The sequence below is a fragment of the Rhynchophorus ferrugineus genome, unplaced genomic scaffold (assembly GCF_030347505.1).
Source record: "Rhynchophorus ferrugineus isolate W39M unplaced genomic scaffold, kcgeb_rfMv2 rfM4, whole genome shotgun sequence".
In the NCBI taxonomy this organism is placed as follows: domain Eukaryota; kingdom Metazoa; phylum Arthropoda; class Insecta; order Coleoptera; family Curculionidae; genus Rhynchophorus; species Rhynchophorus ferrugineus.
The window spans coordinates 1,694,493-1,717,441 of NW_027472583.1; the positions used below are offsets into that span (position 1 = coordinate 1,694,493).

Sequence of the window (22,949 nt, forward strand, 5' to 3'; positions counted from 1 at the left end):
ACTCGTTATAATCAAATCAGAAAACAGCTTTAATTGGCGCTGCGTATGTTTATCATTTAAACGGAATCACTCGATGTCCATAAAACCATTTAAAATGTCTGATCAACAACCTGGTTTAATAAAGGGGATTCCCGAAGACCGTGTGCGAATGGAAATGGTGCTATATCTTACATCACGAGAGAGCGATAATTCTTTCAAGTGTATTAAGCAATATGTTTTATGTATATAATAGATAATTCAATTTTATTCGGATCAAACTGATTCCAATTATTTATATGGTTTTGAATTGGGATTTTATTGTTATTATTATTATGATTATCAGTCTAATATATACTTATCTTAGCGGGTAAATTTTTTTTTATTATTACTCTTCGTGAGTCCACAAACTGCCCTATTGGCAGTAAGTATTTCTTCTGTTTATATTATATATACATGGCATGTAGAAAATCACTTCATTAAGCAATCTTCTGTATAAAATATTATCTTAATTAATTAGTCTTATTCTAATGCTTATTCTAAACTCTACATATGTCCAGTAATCTGATCAGGTGGTGTTAAACGTTTTAGTCTACGCACTTCACAATCACGTCGCATATTTAGCTGATTAGCGAGTACATTGGGATGCACTGACACTCTTTCGAAGTACTTCACACAAACACGTTGGATTACACTCGTTATAGGTTCTAGAGGAATATCGCGTTGTATCACTTTATTTGAAATATAGTACGGAGCATCAACAATGGCACGCAACACCTTATTTTGGAACCGTTGAATGATGGATATATTAGATTTGCTAGCGGTATCCCATAGTTGAATTCCATATGTCCAAATGGGCTTGAGTATAGACTCATACAGCAATACCTTGTTATCTAATGATGACTTGGATTTGCGCCCAATAAGCCAATACATTTGATATAATTTTAGTCCTAGTTGTTTCCGTTTAGAGAGTATGTGCTTCTTCCAGGTTAGGCGTGGATCTAGATGCATACCAAGATATTTAACATGCTCTGCTTGGGGGAGTTGACGATGATTGATATTTACTGGTGGACATGTTCTTCTACGCAGGGTAAACGTTATATGCGTGGATTTTGATTCATTGGCTTTAATGCGCCATGTCTTCAGCCATAATTGTAATTGCTCCAGGTGGGTTTGTAGGTTTATTGATGCTGTGACTGGATCTTCATGGGATGCTAAGATTGCTGTATCGTCTGCATATGTTGCCACAGTAGTTATTTTTGTGGTGGGCAGATCAGCCGTATACAGAAGATACAGTACTGGACCCAGTACACTACCTTGCGGAACTCCTGAATATATGGGATTTAATTCGGTATGTTCATCGCCTTGATTTGCAATAAAATGTCTGTCAGTGAGATACGATTTTAGTAGCTGATAGTCCGGATGAGGGAGAAGTTTCTTTAATTTAACCTGCAAGCCCGTATGCCATACTTTGTCAAAAGCCTGAGATATGTCTAGGAAAGCAGCCGAACAATATCTTTTGGCATTTAGGTCAGCGTTTATTTGGTTTACAAGTCTATGCACTTGTTCTATAGTCCCATGCTTATTGCGAAAGCCAAACTGATGTTCTGGAATAATTTTTCTTTTTTCAATTATATAGTTTAGTTTTTTATGTATAATTTCTCGAAAACTTTCGAGATTATTGGTAATAAACTTATAGGTCGGTAGGAGGTCACATCTTCTGGTATTTTTCCTGGTTTAAGTATCATTAATATTTTAGCTACTAGATAGGTTAAATAAGGTTTTTCTTTATTTCTGTTTAAGTATTACAACCATTATTACGTAGATATTTTATTTAAAACGTTTTTTTTTGTGTTAAAGATCTAATTTTTGATTATTTATTAATTTTTAGCCAGTTCTATATTTATGTTTTGGAGTCGGTTCAATGTTTTTGTTACAAATATTTTATGTATTTCATTGTTGAGTAAACTTCTTGTTGTTTAACTGAACATCATGGCTCAGATGTAGGAGTTTAGAGCGTATTGCTTCGGTAACATTTGATGAAGTTTTTATATAAGTCTCTTATGCCAGACAATCGAAGGCTTTCGCTAGTCCCAGCAAATACCTAAGCATTTTTTTTATCTTCAGCTTTTTAAATAAAGTCAGCGAAATCGAACGATGAAATAAAGACCGTTTTTTTTCTTGAGTCATCCCGCAATTGTTCAAGTTTTTTTCTCTCTGTTATAAAAAAGCGCTGATAATATGTTCGTGTGAAATAAATTGTATTTATAGCACCTGAAACCTCAACAAATGAACAATAAGATGTATACGATTTATTAAATAATTTAAACGTTACACAATTCACGTCAACAAATAATTTAAAATGATTCACAGTAGGCCGCGAATACAAAGGTGAACGAATAGTATTTATACATGGACCTATGGAACTTATAGGGGGTGTGTCAAAATGAATGCAATATATACATTTGATATTTTGCCGGATGTGCCAAAGATTTATGCTAGCAAACCCACAATCATTGGATGTATTTCTGTGTAAGGCTGTAGAAAAAGTAAAAGTGGTATTCAACAAGATCTACAAATGGACTAAAGACTGGAAAATATGGCTTAATAGCTCCAAAACTGCTCATGTTAATTTTGCGTTGCGGCGAAATGACAAAAACCTAATTATATTAGTTCAATGGTTCTTGATTTCTTATGCAGAATCAGCTAAATACGTTGGCAGGTTGACTTAGTTCTAACGACTTAGTTGACTTAGTCCTGTTAGGCAGAAAGCAGAGTAGATCAGATTTAGAACCAAGCAACTAGACTGGCTAGTCGTAAGATACTCTCAACTTGATCTAAAATCAAAGAGATTGATTTATCAGTTATACTAAAACATCAAATTAACTATTACTGTCAATGATTTCAAGTGTTGCAAACTTTAGCTTAGTGGTTTAATTTTATTTTAATTTTCAAAATACATATTGATATATTTATTCCGTAATCGTCTTGCTTGTGTATCGAAGCAACTACAATAGAATAATAATAAATTAATTTGTAAATTAAGGTTGTACTGTGTAAATTAAGTATATCCAATGTAACATATACTTAATTAAAAAATAGATTGAAAATTGAAGTATTAATATATCGATATAATTTTAATATATTTAATTTTCGGACACCTTGCACATGTGGATGTTACCCAATAGCATGTTTTATCTTTTTTTTCTTCTGATGAAATATGAAATTGTGTTCTATATAAATACTTCAATATTTTACAACTTGATGCTTGTATGTTTTGGTGAATAAGAAGATAAGTATATCTAGTACTGGTGGTTCTTTACTTTACAGCACTTGGTTGTTGGCAAAAAATCGATACATGTATAAAAACGATAAAAACATACCTTTATTTTTCTTTGAATAGATAAAAGAATATAATATTAAATAAAAATATTTTTCGACATACCAATCTGGTTTCTGTTTAGTTGTATTAATATTTTATCGTTTTTTAAATTTTGATAGGTTCAATATGGATAGTGTAGCACAGTATGCTTGTAGTTTATACTGTTAATCGTCGTTTCCAATAGTCGAATAATAATTCGAATGAAAATTGGCACGATGCCAAATATAATTTTCTGACAGCGTAGTTATTTATTTTTTTTTTGGAACGTGACTTCTAAAATTTTGATTTAACAATATTATTGACAGAAAAAAATGTTTTTACTTTTAATTTTATTTTAATTATTTTAAAGTGAATCAACTAAATCAACATGTATCCGCAATAATTGCCGAGCTTAACTAACAAAACAACAAATTTTAGGCATAATTCAACTTTATTTATCAAGATACTTTTTTTCTTTTTATATTGTTTATTTTTCATCTTTGTTTTCAAAATAGGCTTAAATCTCGACAGTCACATCTTCTCTTAAGTCAAACCTCTTTCTCTGAAGTGTTCAGTTGAGGTTTACAAACAACGAATTATAGTTTCTGGATGCCAGATCTGGATTATTCAGTGGGTGGAAAAGCAATTCGAGGCACAATCCGTTCAGTTTGATCCTCATTTTCAGCGACTGAAGACACTATGAATTTTTAAAAAAATAACAGTATACATTAATAAAATCACTGTACTGTTAGTCACTAAGTTAGGCTGGGAAACTTGTCTTGGAGGTGACGTAATCTATATGTCAGTGAGTCCAAAATTAATGTATTACTATTGTTATTTCTTATCTGTTGTACTTGCATTAATACACAAGTAAGATAACTGCGGACTATATACATCACTATGTATTTCCAAAATTAAAATAACACTAAACTACTTAAGCTAAAGTAATCTTCAAATTTCTTAGGTGTTGTCCAGTATTGTTTTCACGCTGATGTGATTTAGTAGCTTTATTTCGTGTTTTAATACAAAATTTTGGATAGCTTCGTAGATACATTTGATTTCAAGGACATCGTGTAGTTCTTCATTAGTTATGTAAAGATAAGCGTTGGTAATTAATCGAAGAATATCGTTTTGGCAGCATTGGATTAATAGATGGGTTTGATGTTTTAGTACAATGCTATATTTGAACCTTATAAATCCAAATAGTCTTTATAAATTACACATGTTTTTAAATTGTTGTTAAAATGTTGTCTATTAATAATGATCCATATAAAACTCTTTGAATATCTGTGGAAAATGTAACAGACCTAAACTACTTCCTTGAACACTGAAAACACTTAATGAGCAGCCATATATAGATGACATGCCAAGGAAAAATCTATCTAGATATACCCGATTAAAAATATATTATTAAAAATATACGTAATTGTCTTAGCTATATATTTTTCAATTTGCACTTGTCTATTTTTATTTATACACTGATTTTTTATATATATGTAATAAATGAAATAAATGAAAAGACTTAATAAAAAATAAGTAATTTTATATCTAATAAACTTTCTTGTGACTCTTGTAAACTTATTAAAATATTCTTACAGGATTAGACTTGACTTAAATTGTTATCCTCCAGTATTACTTTTCTTCTTGTCACTAAAAATTCCGATATATTTTATTCTTGGAAAACAAGAAACGCCTAAAATTCATCAATCAAAATGAAACATTTTTCCCATAATACAGTCAATTTAAATTAAATTAAAAGAAACAATAAAGCTAAAAATTACATTATTCGAAATAAATTGTAGACAAATAACGTGTCATTTGAATAATTCGTTTTTGTCATGAGGCGAAAAAAATCTAAAACAGTTGAAGGCGCACGGGGAATTTTGCAAGAACCGGACGAATTACGCATAATAATATGGCGTTGGAGTACCGATCTCAAGAATATAGGACACCTTTAAGAATCAGTATGTGTTGCCGTGAACGTGACGTTGTCATTGAAGTGCTAAATCAGATTCTAAGAATTTACGATAGTCTTTTAGATTCATTGCATCCTTTTATTTTGTTTTTTTTTTATGGACGATAACAAAACCCTGTTGAGTTTAGGATCAGGCTTTTAAGATTTAAAATACCATTGGCTAGATTGTTCAGTGATTGGTTCAAAGTCGTTGTAGCACTAGCCAGTATTGCTTCAAAATTGATATTTGCTGAAGTTCTTCGAGCTAAGCAAGCAGTCTCTAGATCTCTTAGTATCATTACTCACATATGCGTATAACTATCATTATTAATTGCTGACCTCAAGAGAGCTAAATAGTCTGTGTAAATATAGCTGATTCTTGAAATCAAATTCCAAAACACTCTAAACCTATTTTGTTTCTTCCATACTTCGTAAGTGGCGCCACCAACTGAACTATTCCTTTCTAAAGATTGTATGTTGAGTTCTTTTTTTATTGCAGTTTTTCTCGTCTTGTTCACCGTTCTCACTCTTCTCGCATTTCCGAGATACTTCTTTTCCGCTCTTTGAATTTTGGTATTATCCATGTTTCGTATCAAACACATTTTTTATTTTATTTAAAATTTATTTAAAGATAACTTTATGAGATTATCAATGATGAGATTATGACATATTATGAAGTTATTTTGATTTTTTAAAAAGAATTATCTATTGTGAAGTATACATTCACAGTTTTTTCATTTCCGGCACTGAATTTTACCTATAATTTCGCAGATCTAGATCAAATGGTTTCACTCTCTTCAATCTTCTGACTAAGCCATCATTATCTAGGAGCTGAAGAACCTCAACTATGATGTGCTGATGTAGCCTCTGTTCGTGTCTTCGGGCATACTCCTTTATAACGTTATCGACAGTTTCTACCTTCAGGTCCTTATACAGATTCATTCATGTCATTTCGACATGTAACATCAACGATACCTAGCAGCAGTATCTTGTTTTGAAATCTTTGTTTGATATTTCTATTGCTTTCCCTGAAAGTTGAACATCATAAGTTCGCAGTGGTTTCAAGGCTTGCTGATAAAGCAAAAGCTTATTATATACTGACAGTGCTGAATATATACCCAGCTAATATCCAACCAGTACATTTTTTGTATGTCGGCTTGAGTCCTTCATATTTTCTTTAACATGTGACTTCCACCTGAATTTAACATCAAGGGACATGCGATATAATTTCTATATGCTGTATTTCCATACGAGACTACTTGTTGCTTTATAAATACTGGCCTATGCTTGATTCTTTTGTTGGTAAAATTAATATGCACTGATTTATTTTGATTCATTTATATTTCCATAATAGCTTTCGATTGATTCATTGTTGTTATCTGCAAATGCAGTGACAATATTTTCATTGAATGTAGACAAATACCGAGTGTACAGTTGATAAAGGATTGGTCGCAATACATTTCCCTGTGGCAGACCTGCTTGTATTATCCTCAAGCTAGAATATGCATTTTCTTGTTTGATTCTGAAGTATTAAGCAGTTGATATTGATCAGGGAGAAGCATTTTAATATAATGCTTTAAAAACCCCTACCAAACTTGCTTGAGCAATATATGAAAATGTTGCAGAACCAAATTTATTTCTTCTAATGATTCTAATGATTTATTTCTTTCTAATGCCATTTACCGATCTTCTTTCCATCAATTGTTCTTCTCTATTGTAAATTCCCAATAATATCTCACATGCTTTTTGCATTATTTTTAAAGACATTTCTGATATGTTTCTTTAATTTTCTCGGTACATGCTGCAGTTTCTCCTATTTTATATCTTTGTTATCCTCACTTTCCTTTTCCTTCCTTTCTTATTGGACGATATATTTTTTCGTGTGTTCGCTCCTGAGCATAAAACATTTCCTGAAAATATGTTATAGGAGACATAACATAGTCTCAAACAAACTCTTGTCTTTGATATATTTATAATTTTAGGGTAAACTGATATGGCTCGGTGAATGGAGGTAAATCGAAACAGCTATCGGCTATATAAAAAATGTGAAAAATACAAAATAGATAAAATCTCGTCTAAACCAAACGATGGTCGGTTACTGAATCATTGGAAATACCCTTCACTAACATCACAGATAAAAGTCTAGGGGTTGCCAGCTATCCGTTATCGGGTTCTAGTTGGCGCTGCTGGCACCCCGCCCGTGTTCAACATCTGGGATTATATTTCTGGGTACTTTGTAGACCGTTAGTCGCTGCATAATTAAAGGATTTTTCTCTTTTATTCCATGTTTTCTTCTTTGCCTTCTGTATCATCTATTTTGGACTTGATACAGTTCTGAGTTGTGTTTTAATTCAACGAAAGAAAATAATGTGATCTAAAATAAACATTTAAACTAATAATGAATCTGTTTTGTTTATTTTTGGCATCGAAATTTACAAAAATATAAACGCTACTGTTTAAAACCCGTTCATTGTATTGAATAGACTGATTTAAATTCAAACCAGGAAATCGGTTACTTACTTTGGCGTCAGTGTATATCCCGAAGTTATCTGGAAATATAATCGCCATGTCATTTTTCACGATAACTTTTATTTGTTCGATAAAATCGTCAGTGTGGCCATTATATTATATTATAATGGTATGGATGTCATGGTTGAAGTGGACGGTATAAATAGTGGTAGAGAAACCACAAAAAATGAGCAAGCTATCGCGTTTAAAGGTTAACAATAGGTTGGAGTGTAACAGCAATACGTAAATATTATGTAACATTTACGATTAATAATAGCGCTACTATTTCTGATATACTAAGAATCATCGACATTTTCCGGTTTCAATTAATACACATTCGTGATAAACAATTTTATAAATTAATTACAGGTATGCGACTTTGTTTTTATAGATTTTTTTATAGATTTTGTATAGAAAACTAGACAATAATGTGCATAATTTTGGATATATTGTGCTACATTACTATTGAATATAAGAAAGCTTCATCCAACAATATTATTTTCAAGTTTTCAAGGCTGTACAGGAATCAACAGGTCCAAATTGCATCCGAAATATTCAGGAGTTCCACAAGGCAGTGTACTGGGTTCGGCATTGTATCTCCGATACACAGCTGATCTCCAGACCACAAAAATCACTAGTGTGGCAACATATTCAAACGACATGGCACTCATATCAGATGAGAATCCAATAACAGAATCAAAGAACCTCCAAACACATTTAAATAAAATACTGCTGTGGCTGAGAACATAGAAAATCAAGCCAACTGAAATAATATCCATCCATGCGACTTTTATCCTATGTAAATATGTCCATGAATGAATATCAGTAATTGTCAACTTTCCCAGACTGAGGATGCTAAATATCTTGGCATGCATCTAGATCGACGCCTAAATTGGAAGAAGCACATACTTGCTAAACGAAAACATAATCCTTGTTGATTCTCCTAAATCACGAACAGCATGAAAAAACAATTTTTTCGGTTCAGAAATTAACCAGGAAGAACTAACTTCAATTTCTATACCAGTAAATTTAAGTATCAGAGATTTTGTTTTTGTGGATCACCTCTACTAGCGAATAAAAAATAAACTCATATTATGATTGTAACTAATTTGGTCGTCAGGCCATTATATTATATTATAATGGTATAAATAAATAGTGGTAGAGAAACCACTAAAAAATTAACAAAGTATCATGTTTAAAGATTGACAATAGGAATGTAACAGCAATACATAAATATTATATAATATTTAGTATTAATAATGTCTCTACTATTTCTGATATACTAAGTATCATTTAGTTCGACATTTTCCGGTTTCAATTAATACACATTCGTGTTAAACAATTTTATAAATTAATTACAGGTATGCGACTTTGTTTTTATAGATTTTGTATAGAAAACTAGACAATAATGTGCATAATTTTGGATATATTGTGCTACATTACTATTGAATATAAGAAAGCTTCATCCAACAATATTATTTTCAAGTTTTCAAGGCTCTACAGGAATCAACAGGTCCAAATTGCATCCGAAATATTCAGGAGTTCCACAAGACAGTGTACTGGGTTCGGCATTGTATCTCCGATACACAGCTGATCTACCGACCACAAAAATCACTAGTGTGGCAACATATTCAAACGACATGGCACTCATATCAGATGAGAATCCAATAACAGCATCAAAGAACCTCCAAACATATTTCAATAAAATACTGCTGTGGCTGAGGACATAGAAAATCAAACCAAATGAAACATAATCCATCCATGCCACTTTTATCCTATGTAAACATACCCATGAATTAATATCAGTAATTGTCAACTTCTCCAGACTGAGGATGCTAAATATCTTGGTAAACATGCATCTAGATCGACGCCTAAATTGGAAGAAGCACATACTTGCTAAACGGAAACATAATCCTTGTTGATTCTCCTAAATCACGAACAGCATGAAAAAACAACAATTTTTTCGGTTCAGAAATTAACCAGGAAGAACTAACTTCATTTTCTATACCAGTAAATGTAAGTATCAGAGATTTTGTTATTGTGGATCACCTCTATTAGCGAATAAAAAATAAACTCATATTATTATTTCATATAATATTTAGTATTAATAATGGCTCTACTGTTTCTGATATACTTAGAATTATCTAGTTCGACATTTTTCGGTTCAACAATGTTATAAATTAATTGCAGGTGTACGACTTAGTTTTTATAGATTTTTTAATAAATTGATTTAGTACAGAAAAATAGCCAATAATATTCTTAATCTTGGATATATTGTGCTACAATGCTGTCGGATACAAGAGGGCCTCATCCAACAACATTATTTTCAAGTTCGTTGTTGTCTAGAGGTCAGTTAGTCATGATCAAGACTGAAATGAGCACTTCTAAAATGCTAATAATTGACCAAGGCACTAATAATTGATCCATAAGCTTTATTTGTCAGTAATAAATAAACGGAATTGTTTATAATTTGCAACAAGTACCAGTATTAAACTAAAATATTTACATATAAACATGCAAAATTCTGTTTCTGCATATGTGTCAATTCTAAAAAAGGAATTCTTAATGTGGAATAATAAGAGACTATTAAATTGTTGATTGTAAAACAAGTACATGCATACTTGTGTACTCTATATATTCTCAAGGTCTGACAGTTTTTGGAATTTCCCATTTGTTAATTTATACAAATAGATTTGCACAATTATTCATATTTTTTTTAACGCTTTGATACAATTATTTAATATATAAGATAAGGGCACATTCAGTTACAGGTAGGAAAAATGTTAGTTTTTAGGATTTTGTATAATCAAACTGTAACTTATAGATAATGAATTAGTTTTGAATGAAACATCATTCTCCCTTAGACTCCATTCTTATAAAGTCAACAGAGTGTAGTTCAATATAAATATAATAAAAGAACCTACACAATGCTAGAACTATCGTAAGTATCTATTAAGTACTTAAATAATATATGTATTTGATGAAAGCACTACGGTGTTAAATACATTATGTTATAACTCCAGCTTTGATTGATTGTTTTGAAATTAAATATCTTTAAGAGAGTACATCCTGAGGAATAAGGAGATAAATCAAAGGTTCAGGGTTCAGGGGAGCTTTAACTATTTCTTTTTTTATCCTTTCACTTCCCATAGCACCAAATATATAGCAACCGATTTCCTATACTTAAAATATTGTAACAACAAAATTATTTTTCTTCCTTCAGGATTACTTTATACGGTATCTTCTAGCAACTTCTCTATGTTCTTCAGTAATATTTTGATAATATTTCGAATTAGCTCGTTTTAATCGTTTACTTCTGTCAACTGTACCTATTAATGGTTTGTCTATTGTCTTCTTATCCTGACAATAAGGCACAAAAAAAGAATTATCCATATTAGTGCAGCGCTTCTGAAGTTACGCGAATATATATCAAGTCAATTAAAAAGTCCCGGGCCTACCATAGCAAAATTTCTTTTGAAAAATTATTTTTTTTATTCAACATAATTCCCTTAAAGGGTGATAAACTGATTATAGCGGCCCTCCAACTTTTCGATACCATTTTTGTAGTACGATTTGTCCTTTGCTTCAAAATAGGCTTCAGTTTCGGCGATCACCTCATCATTCGACGAAAATTTCTTCCCAGCGAGCATTCTTTTAAGATCTAAGAACAGTCATTGAGAGGCAGATCTGGAGAATACGGTGGATGAGGAAGCAATTCGAAGCCCAATTCGTGGATTTTTGCCACCGTTTTCACTGACTTATAACATGGTGCATTGTCTTGGTGAAGCAGCACTTTCTTTTTCTTCAAATGCGGCCGTTTTTAGGCGATTTTGTCCTTCAAACGGTCCAGTAATGCTACGTAATAGTCGCTGTTGATGGTCATTCCTTTTTCAAGGTAGTCAATGAAAATTATTCCATCTGCATCCAAAAATACAGACGTCATAATCTTGCCAGCCGACTGTTGCGTTTTCCCACGCTTTGGAGCGGGTTCATCATGTGCAGTCCACCCGGATGACTATCAATTGAACTTCGGAGTGAAAAGATGGAGCCATATTTCATCTATTGTCACAAATCAACTCAAAAACTGGGGTTTATTACGCTTGATCATCTTCAAACAGTGCTCCGAATCATCAAATCATCGTTGTTTTTGGTCAAAAGTCAGCTCGCACGGCACCCACTTTGCACAGAGGTTTTTCATACTCAAATATTCGTGAATGATATGATGTACACGTTCAGTTGATATCTCTAGAGTGTCTGCTACTTCATTCAATTTCAATTTACGGTCATTCGAAATCATTTTGTGGATTTTTTAAGGTTTTCATCAAACTCTTTTGGGCTTCCACTGCGTTCACAGTCTTCGGTGCTCATTTCACCACGTCTAAATTTAGCATACCACTACTTGATAGTTGATTTTCATGGAGCAGTCTCCGGAAACTCGGCATCAAGCTAAGTTTTTGCTTCAACTGTATTTTTTCCCTTCAAAAAGCAATATTTTATCAACACATAAAAGTTGCTTACTCAAAATGTTATAATTCAATGTTATAATCTGGCAGGTGTCAAATTTATACACGCATCTTTTGAGCTAGTTTGAGCTGAGTTTTTTTTTGGTTAGGGCTAACTAAAAAACATATGTATTTAATTATAGTAACGCCATCTATGTGTCACGCCGGGGACTTTTCAATTGACCTGTTATATTTCGGTGACACATTTTTATTTGTATTTGGCGTAAAATTATAAATATTATCTATTATTATTACATGTGCTATTTGGGATAAACCAGCTACCGAGTCCAGATATTTTGTTTTTATGGATTACCTCCATTAGCGAGTAAAACAATAAACTCATATAATTATTGTAACCATTTTGGCCTAAAAAATACTTGAAGAAGTATTTGTAAAATACTTGAAGAAGAAGAAACAAAAGAAAATGAAATAAGTTAATCTGGAATCAATTTACATTAACACAAATCATTTATGATAAATTAGCTTGAAAAATAAGTATTAAAACGATTAGATAGTATTTGTATTGTGGATAACACTGCGAGACTTCTACTAATTGATAAAAATATATTACGTTTCTATACATTTTAATTAAGCTACATAAAATAAAATTAAATAAACTTAAAAGACAGAATAATATTTATTCGCTCTATAATATTTATTCTCGCAGTTTCATCTAGAATAATCTCTTATTATTCCATATTAAAAATATTTTAGAGTTGATACATATGCAGAAACAGAATACTGGTGCTTGTTGCATATTATTAATATATCTGTTTATGTATTACTAATAATTAAGTTTATTATTAATGTTAAATAGTATCTTTCATTTTCTCTTTATATATTTTATTGAATTGAAGTAAATATACAATAAAATGGATTTTTATTAGTTATTAGGTTTACTTTAACACATTTTCTTGGAATGAATTAATCAAATATGTGGCAATAAACCATGGTTCCAAAAGATCAAATAATGACAGGTTTTTCAGCATCACTAGATCGACTTGCGAATATGACGATGCTTATTTGAACAGACGATGTCGTGTAGTAGTCACGAGTTTACATGCTGATAATATTTCGATCACGTTTGCTTGTAAATTTGATTATTTTACAACCTGTGTTCTGCTGATTTTTGGCTCATCCATAAATTGTTAGAAGATTGTTATTAATTATTCCTGAATGCAGATGATAATAATGTGATTATAATCAAGGAAATAACAATAAGCATTAGATTTTTCGGGATTATGTTAAACTACAATTACCAGTCGGCATTTTTCTACTCGAAAGTTTGGGGAAAATGTAATTTTTTTGAAAGGTAACAGTCCATAGAACATTCTATATGCAAATGCTGTGTTATTAGTTTACTCGCACCCAAAACAAAGTTTTACGATTAATTACCAATGCTTATCGCTACGTAATGGACGATGAGCTGCACGAATACCTCGAAATCAATTGGATACACGAAGTGATCCAAGAAATTGTTTGGTTGGTAAATCACAGCGATGTGGAAGCCCTACAGCTGAGGGACAACCCGCAATGGATCAGAAGATTGAAGCCAATCCAACCACACGAACTTGTTTAGTGTATAAGTGTATTTTTTAACTTTAGCTTAAGTATATAAGTACTCTCCAAGTACAACAGAACAGTAGTAATAATTTAATTGTAAATTAAGATTGTACTAAGAATATCTAATGTAAGATATAATTAATTAAAAAAAAAAGTCTTCGATTTCCATTAAAAATTAGTGTTTCGCTATTTTTTTCTGAATTTCATAAAATTTTGACATAAACATGGAATTGGCAAATAATAAACATTACCGATATTTCATAACTTAGATGCTTTCGTAGGATACAGGGTGTGTTACATAGTGTCTGTTGATTTACATTAATATACTCAGTAATAAAATAATACTGACCACGATATTCAATATTATGAGGTTTCTTTCAATATGAAAGAAGTCTGTTTTCAGTTATAATTTCAGGTTGTTATTGAAAACAAACAGTAAATAAATACATTATAAATAAATCCATCAGGGTATTAATATTATTGCCGGTCACTGTAACATGTATGTGTCCTTTTAATAAACACAAATAAATTACGTCGAACATAAAATTAGAACAATGACTCACGAATAACCGAACTTATTAAGGGGTTATACCTTAATCATATCCCTGAAACGAGCATTACGTTATACTAGTTTTTCTCTATTACGAATCGTAATAATAAAAGCTGATTGTGAATAATCTCCCTAAGGGAAATTATGCTATGCGATAATAACATTGTAAATATTGTAATTGATGATGCCATAACAATAATCTAAATAGCAATTAACAGGTGATTTCATTGAACTGTAGGTGAACTGAAACGTTCTCAGAAACTGATGCATGTTTTATTTATATCTCTGCAGCTAAAACGTGGACTGTAGTGAATACATATTTGAACAAAATTGAGATTACTTACTCTCTTTCAACCTCCTACCGGCTATAAATTTACCATCTGGTTGTATCCAAGATTTATTGAGATATTGTTCATAAACTGCTTAATAATACAATATAAAAAGGAAATATTTTTCGACAACATGAATTTGGGTTTGCTAGTAAGCATCAAACTTTATAATGAGCGCAAGGACTGGAAAAACCAAATAATTCTAGACTTAAATGCCAAAATATATTTTTTCGACTACATTTCTGGATACATCTCAGGCCTTTCATAAAGTACGGCATATTGGGTTACAGGTTAAGTTAAAAAAACTTCTCCCTCATCCTTATTTTCAGTCACTAAGATCCTATCTCACATATGGACCTTTTACCATAAGGCAATGGACAATGAATTGCATCCAAAATATTCAGGAGTTCCACAAGACAGTGTACTGGGTTGGACGTTGATCTTCGATGTTGTGCTGATCTACCCATTACAAAAATCACTAGTGTGGTAACATATTCAAACGACATGGCACTCTTATCAGATGAGAATCCAATAAGAGCATCAAAGAACCACCAGACACATTTAAATAAAATACTACTCTGGCTGAGGACATAGAAAATCAAACCAAATGAAACATAATCCATCCATATGTCTTTTGCCCTGTGTAAATATGTCCATGAGTGAATATCAGTAATTGTCAACTTCCCCAGACTGAGGATGCTAAATATCTAGGTATGCACCTATATCGACGCCTAACTTGAAAGAAGTACATACTTGCTAAAAGGAACCATAATCATTGTTGATTCTCCTGAATCATGAATAGCATGGAAAAAACAAAAAAATTTTCTGCTCAGAAATTAACGAAGAAGAACTAACTTCAATTTCTATAGCAGTAAATTTAAGTACCAGAGATTTTATTTTTGTGGATTACCTCTATTAGCGAGTAAAACAATAAACTTATATTATGATTCTAAACTATTTTCCAGAAAGTCCGAAAGTCCAAAAGAAACTGAATGGAAATTAAATAAGTTAGTATAATTTATAATAAATTAGCTTGAAATATAAGTATTAGAACGAGTAGATAGTACCTGTACTGTGGATAGCACTACGAGAGCTCTACTAATTGATAAAAAATAAATTAATTTCTTATACGTTTTAATTGATTACAAAAACTTTATGTGCCTGCAAGGTATATACGAAATAAACCTAAAGGATAAAATAATATTCATTCGCTCTATAAGCCATAAAATAAACTGACTAATTAATTAAATATTCCGAAAATAAATATCTTTACGGCAGCAACCAGTTTCATCTAGAATCTTGCAAGAATTTATTCGCGATATTTGAAGTTATAATGCGAATATACACCGTAATTTATACAGACATCTGTGATAAATAACAGGGAATGGTGTTAGTTTTTTTAGAAAAATGTATCTTAGCTCTAATTTTTATCTGATAAATTTGTCGTCTTGATACATTTGTAAAGATTTATGTTTTAAATTTGCACTGGCTTTCTGTTTTTTTTTTATATTAAGTTTATATATACAGGGGTTACTGATTAACCATTGAATTTTGTATGAGTTAAGTTAATGCAAAAGTTCTGGATCTATAAAATATATAATATTTGGTATAACAGTTATATATGTAACGAAAATATGGCGATATTCCAATATGTACTTCTTAGTATATTAAAAAGTTACGTTTTTCCTTTCAATCTTCGTCTCAAACCTGACGTTTTTAAGGTACATATTTTTTTACTAGAAAATCGTTTGTTCGTTTACTTAACTTATCATAGTTTCAAAGTTCTTTACCTCTACTATTATTGTTTCATTTCTAAACCTTTATTAGTAATTGTAGATATGTTTGGATGTCATAGCAAATGCCGCGCTGATGAAATCTTAAAACCAAAGCAAAACCTCTCCAGTATTTTAAAAAATTGTCGGTGGTCGAATCTACTTTTTGATACTCATCTGAAAGTACTAGAATAGTTTTGGTGATACAGTGTTTCTAGCAGGAGAGTTAAAATTTTATTGTTTAAGTGTTGTGAATGAAGCAAAAATAGCTGTAGAAAAGTATTTATGCGCCGAAAGTGCACAGATGTTTTATATTTCTCCTTTGTGTCAATAACAATCCTATATCTGCAGTTTTTCTTGCTTTCATAACCTTCTAAATGAAGATGGCCTTCGTCATTGAAGCTTGCATTATTATATTACATTATAATATTAGTCTATGTCAATTTTACGTTGCGTTGAAAGTCTAAATCGCTTTAACGCAGTGAAAGTTTACGATTTTTTCCATTTTCATATTTTTTGCTGTCATTTTCGTACAGGTAATTAGAAGGCGATGAAAATTGAACGGATTATAAAGAATTTTGTGGTCGATCGATGGTAATATGACAATTTTTAAACAACCATTTGATTTCAAGTTATACAATGAAAAATTTGTTTTCGAGGAATTAATAATTTATCTCATTTATCTTAAAAACTATAAAATCTAAAGTATTTTAACACGTAATTTCGTTTATTTCAGTCTAAATTACATATAGTCTGATAGTTTTACTAGTATCCGAAGGGTGAAAAATGTTCTATATATATAGTCACGAAAATTTGCGATTTTTGTCATTTTTATATTTTTTGCAATCATTTGTCACAACAGAATTTTGTGCTGAATCAAATGGTGGTATAACAATGTTTAAACAACCGATGGATTTTAACATATAGAACGAAAATATAATACATTTCCTAGAAATTAGGGGATATTGGCTTAGATCATATATCTTAAAAAGTATAAGTCTAAAGAATTTTAACATAGGTTTCTAGTTATTTTATCCTAATATGGATGTAGTTTGAGATTTTTATTTTTATTCGAGAGGCAATTTTTTTTGTGACCAACAACCATTAAAAATTAAGTAATTGTAAATTAGGTTTGTACTAAGCATCTAATGTTAATGCTATCTAAAACTCTGTATAACCCCTTAAAATGTAATTTCTGGAGAAGTAGATACTCGGTTTTTGCATTAATACCGCAATATACCTTAAATATTTACAGGAATTGGGAGCAGGTAAATTCCTTTATGTATTCTGCATTCACTTATTCGGATTTTCCCGCATTTCGTAAAAATTTAAATTACTCTCAACTCGGTTTCGTATTTTAGCGTTATTTATAGCAGCAAGAAATCAACGTATAACCCCTTAAAGCGAATTTGCTGTAATATTTAAACTAGTTCTGTCTCAAAAGCATATGTCCAGTTCGCCGCGAACGATTTCAAGAATGATTAATCGAAACAACGGCGAACTTTTCGCGATACAGGTGTGGTTTTTTGACCGACTGAAAAGACAAATTTTTACATAATCATTTGCAAATCGGTTACATATATCTCTCAGTGACATTTAATTGTTCGTACAACCATATATGATTGAATTGAATAGCTGGGACTTTCTATTTTTCGGTGGCTTCTTAATGAAAAAAAAAACACTTATAATGTGCGTAAAAAGAGCGCTGATAATGATTGTTTGGCGATTAAGTAAGGAATGATGAAAACAGCCGTAAATTTATTTATTTTAATATATATGCTTTGTATCTACCGTCCCGATTAAGTTTTTCGTCATTTCATCAGATGTAAAGATATTAATAACTGTCGTCTTTTATTATAAATGGTTTTATGTTTATTGGATAAACATTACATAAAAATGTGTACGTAAAATATTTGTTGTGTGTTGAATTTATTGAGTAAGAATAGTTAATAAAATTGTATAATTAGTTTCTACAATGTACAAAATTTAAATAAAAAGCACGGGCCAATGATGAAATAACCTTTTCCGTTGTTTTAACTAATTTCGTTATTATTTGATGTATTGATTCAAAATATAATAAGAAACATTCACCAATTTCTCACCTTTTTAATATTTCAATATCAAAAACTAGTTTAAAAAGTTTATTGCATTATTACCTAATGGAAATAGGGGTACTATATACTAATAGGGGTACTAATATTTTATAGTCTCCTTACTAGGATTTATCTGAACATCTGGTTCTTTTGCTTAATGTGGGTTCTGAACTATGGTCCTCGGCGTTTAGCCTATCGACTAGCGAGTAGTATGATTTTGCACTCTCGCCTTTTGGACAATGACAAAAATAATTTTAAGACCATGCCCCCGCAGGATTCTTCTACAGTACAGTATTGCGATTGGCTCATTCAATTTAATTGAAAGTTTGTATTTGTCTAGATTATTTATTCATTTATCAGAAGTTAAATTAAGGAAAAGGATTTTCGTTGGGCCTTATCCATCCCCATTAATTTTTATTAAACTTATTTTGGATATGAATCCTACTATTAGGAATTAAAATAACTCTCTTAGGGTAAAATGGGCTTTTGAACTTGTGTGATTTAAATCGTCCTATTAGACATCTTCGGCATTGACTTTTGGTAACAACATTGTGATATTTATTCAACTGTTGGCGATTTTCTGTCAGATCCACATGTTTCTGACTTTTCTTTTGATAGAATTTTGAGCTAAGTAAGTGACAATTGTGGAGGATTGTTTTAGAAGCAGATGGTAAAACTGACTTAAGGGAAACAAGCTGTCAGCAATGGTTTCAAAAGCTTAAGTATTGTGAGTTTGGTATTAAAAACGTATTGGAAGACCAAAAAGGATGCGGAATTGGCTATTAAAATCTAACTAAATCTAAAAGAAGCGAAAGCAGGTCTACCACAAGGAAGTGTACTGGGGCCTTTACGCTTGTGATATACCACAAATGGAGAATATCACGATGGCTACATTTGCTGATGATACTGCAATTATAGCTCTCGAGGACAATAGTGAAGAAGCCACACGAAAATTACAATATAAATATAAATGACAATATAAATAATTGGACACAAACTTGGAAAATAAAAATTAGCGAAAGTAAATCTGTGCAATAACTTTAAATAATACTATCATTCCATATAGTAAAAAGGGTAAATACCTCAAAATGAATCTTGATGCAAAACTTCGTTGAATGGAACATATATAGAAGAAAACAAAAAAAAACTGGAATTGAAATATAGGAAAATATATTGGCTAATTGGAAGAAAATCACAATTATCAGTACATAATAAATTGCTATTATATAAGCAAATACTGAAACCTATATGGACGTACGGAGTTCAATTATGGGGATATTCTGCAAAGAGTAACATAAACAAAATATACATTTTTCAGAACAAAGTCCTGAAAAGTCTTGTGGGCGCACCCAAATACTACAGGACTGACTACCTAGATCAATACATTCAGATACCCACAGTCAGTCAAGAAATCAAGAGAATTGCAAGAGAGCACGAGGAAAGACTCCATTCTCATGATAATATTGGAGTATTACAAGTTTTGGATACCACCAGAGCAGGATACAGGCTCAAAATAATCAAACAATCTGATCTTGTGTGGTGAGGTGCATTTAATAAAAAATACAACACTGACATGTATAAACATTATTTCATGGGTCCTCCTACTTATATACCTAGATATAAGTTAAAAAAAAGGCATCATGATCATTGGCAAAATTGTCATTATCGATATAAATCTGATTTTACAACATAAACATGTCTGGTGACATGTTGCCCAACACTACTCACCCTATTTACCAAATATTGTTCCAATTTCTCTGCATAAAAACAACATTATAATCAAAAACTACATACCGTAGTAATAAGTGAAACGTTTCTATTTAGCTTCATATTAAATCTATATCAATATCGTCAAAAACAAACCACTTACACATATTTTATTACAATGTGTAACAAAGGCAGAAAACCTGATATAAGGTTCAAAGTTCGGGAATTACCCGCAAACAATAAGCGTTAAATTAACTTTCTACACATAAACTATTTATTACATTACCTGGAACGATTCATCGTGATTTTGGTAAACTGTGTAAAACCATTCGAGATAAATTTAATTCCAATAATGCAATTTTAACGACTATTCCAAGAACTTTTATTATATAAAACAAATACGAGTTTGGTTTGCCGAATAATCTCCTCTCTTAATAAAATACAACCTATTTTTAGATTAAGGTAATACCGTAATTGCTTAATATAATTCTGAAGGTATTTTGTGCAATAATATCCAAGCATCAGAAGAAAAACAAGCTGCGAATTCCAATTACAGGGTAGATACACAGAAGTACCTTTATAGGGAAAACCAGTCTGTTCTTTTTGTGTGGGTAAATACTCATTTATGCATAATTCAGTTATACGCTGGAAAAAAGAAAATTATTATTCATAAAAACAAAAACCGCCGTTAATTTTGGTTAAACAACAATTGTGCTACTAAAAACCATTGATAAATAAAAGAATGGATGTCAACATACCGCATAAAATTCTCATTATTATTAATATATATTGACTTTCTTTCTATTTCTATTAAGTAATCGAAATTTATTGGAAAATCTACTGAATATCGGGTGACCGATGTGTACTAGTTAACTGATACTAGTAACTTTTCTTGTCCAGCCTGCTAAACAAATTTGTCTTATGGATTTAGCAAATATCTCAACATTTTATCAATTGATAGCTTAATTACAACGTGGGGCAAGAGTCCCGCTACTATTTTGATTCAATATAGCTTTGCTTAAAGAAAAGATAAGTAAGTTTGGTTTTCATAAAAAGTTTATCTGGTCTTTACATTTTTTTTCGTTCGCAATTTTAGGCTTTTTTTAAAGTATTTTTCATGACACCCTGCGATATATAACACTGAATTTCTTCAGTTTCGTGACGAATATTGTCTTTAAGATGTTAAATCGTTTGGAGCTTATTCACATAAAATTTTGATTTTAAAAAATCCCATAAGAAAAAGTCTGGTGCTGTCAAATCCAGAGATCTGGCGACTTCGCGAAATTAGTCTTCCTGGAAACATATCATTCAATAATTGAATTGTTGAACGAGCTGTGTGTGCTGCGGCCCTATCTTGCTGTAACCACATGTCCCCTAGACCTTGCTCTTCCATTTCAGGCACACAAAAATTTCAACACCTAGGTCATTTAAAAAAAATAGGGATCAATGATGTTTCCAGCATGAATACCACACCATACAGTTCTTTTTAGTGGATGCAATGATGTTTTATGAATTAATTGAGGATTCTGTATTCCGCAAAACCGACTGTTCTGTTTATTGACGTGGCCATTGAGAAGAAAATGGGCATTATGAATCATCATTATCAATTTGGACGACAAATCTTCAACGTCACTAGACAGCCTTAAGATTGCATTACTGCAATCAATTCGTTGATTAGGATCTCTCGATAGCAATTTTTGAGCTGATTGAATTTTGTACGGGAACATTTTCAAATCAGTTTTCAAAATTCGCCTTAAACTGCGTGCAGAAATGTGTAACTGGGAACCACGTCTCCGAATTGATGTTTCTGGAGACTCTGCAACACTATCGCGCACCAGAGCCACGCAAGCGTTACGAGATGTCCGTTGTCTTCCAGAACGAGGGCTGTTTGCTGTCGGTCCTACTACGATAAATTGTGTTTTTGTGAGGCACTGGACGATTAAGATATTTTTGAGGCAATTTCCACTGAGTGGCAATAATGGAACGATTATTCTCAATAAATATTGTCACTATTCCTGCTCATTCTTGTGGCGTATATTTATCCCCAATAAAATTTGGACGTCTACACAACACTAGAGATAACCGCCACCTATTCTTTTCTTGTTAAATATATAGAAATATTTAGTTATTGAAAGAATAAGAATAGGAACTCTAAAGAAATAAATTTTAATAATCCAATACTTACTAGAGGTTCAGTAGAAAACTTCTGGAGAAATCAGTACCAATATCAGTCACGTGGAACACTAATACTGACTGGTAGGAGGAAGAACAAAACACTTTCAATGGCCACAGTATGACTCATATTTAAGGACGTCAGTGCCCTTCATATATAAGGATTTATAAGGATATACATATAATTATTGTAAATTAACTTGTCATAAAGTGGACATGATTTGATTCATTGACTGACCTTTCCAAATAAATAACGTATTTTTGTTTTGTGTATTGGTAGTTCATATAAAATCTTAATTATTACTGAAATTGCAAATATAAATGTAATTATAACAAACGCGAGTTTTTTAACAACAATATACAGATATTGGCGAAGAGCAACAGTTCAAAAAAGTTCATAAAATATATATAGAATCAGGCTCTGTTTATTTTATAGAAAATTTAGTATAAATAAATTGTGTA

The 22,949-nt window shown here is 31.4% G+C and overlaps 1 protein-coding gene across 3 annotated transcripts in view; it reads left to right on the forward strand.

The window, feature by feature from the left end:
• The window catches only part of LOC143195929 (uncharacterized), a 351,357-nt gene that overhangs the window by 167,171 nt on the left and 161,237 nt on the right, over positions 1-22,949 (forward strand). The window lies entirely within an intron of this gene.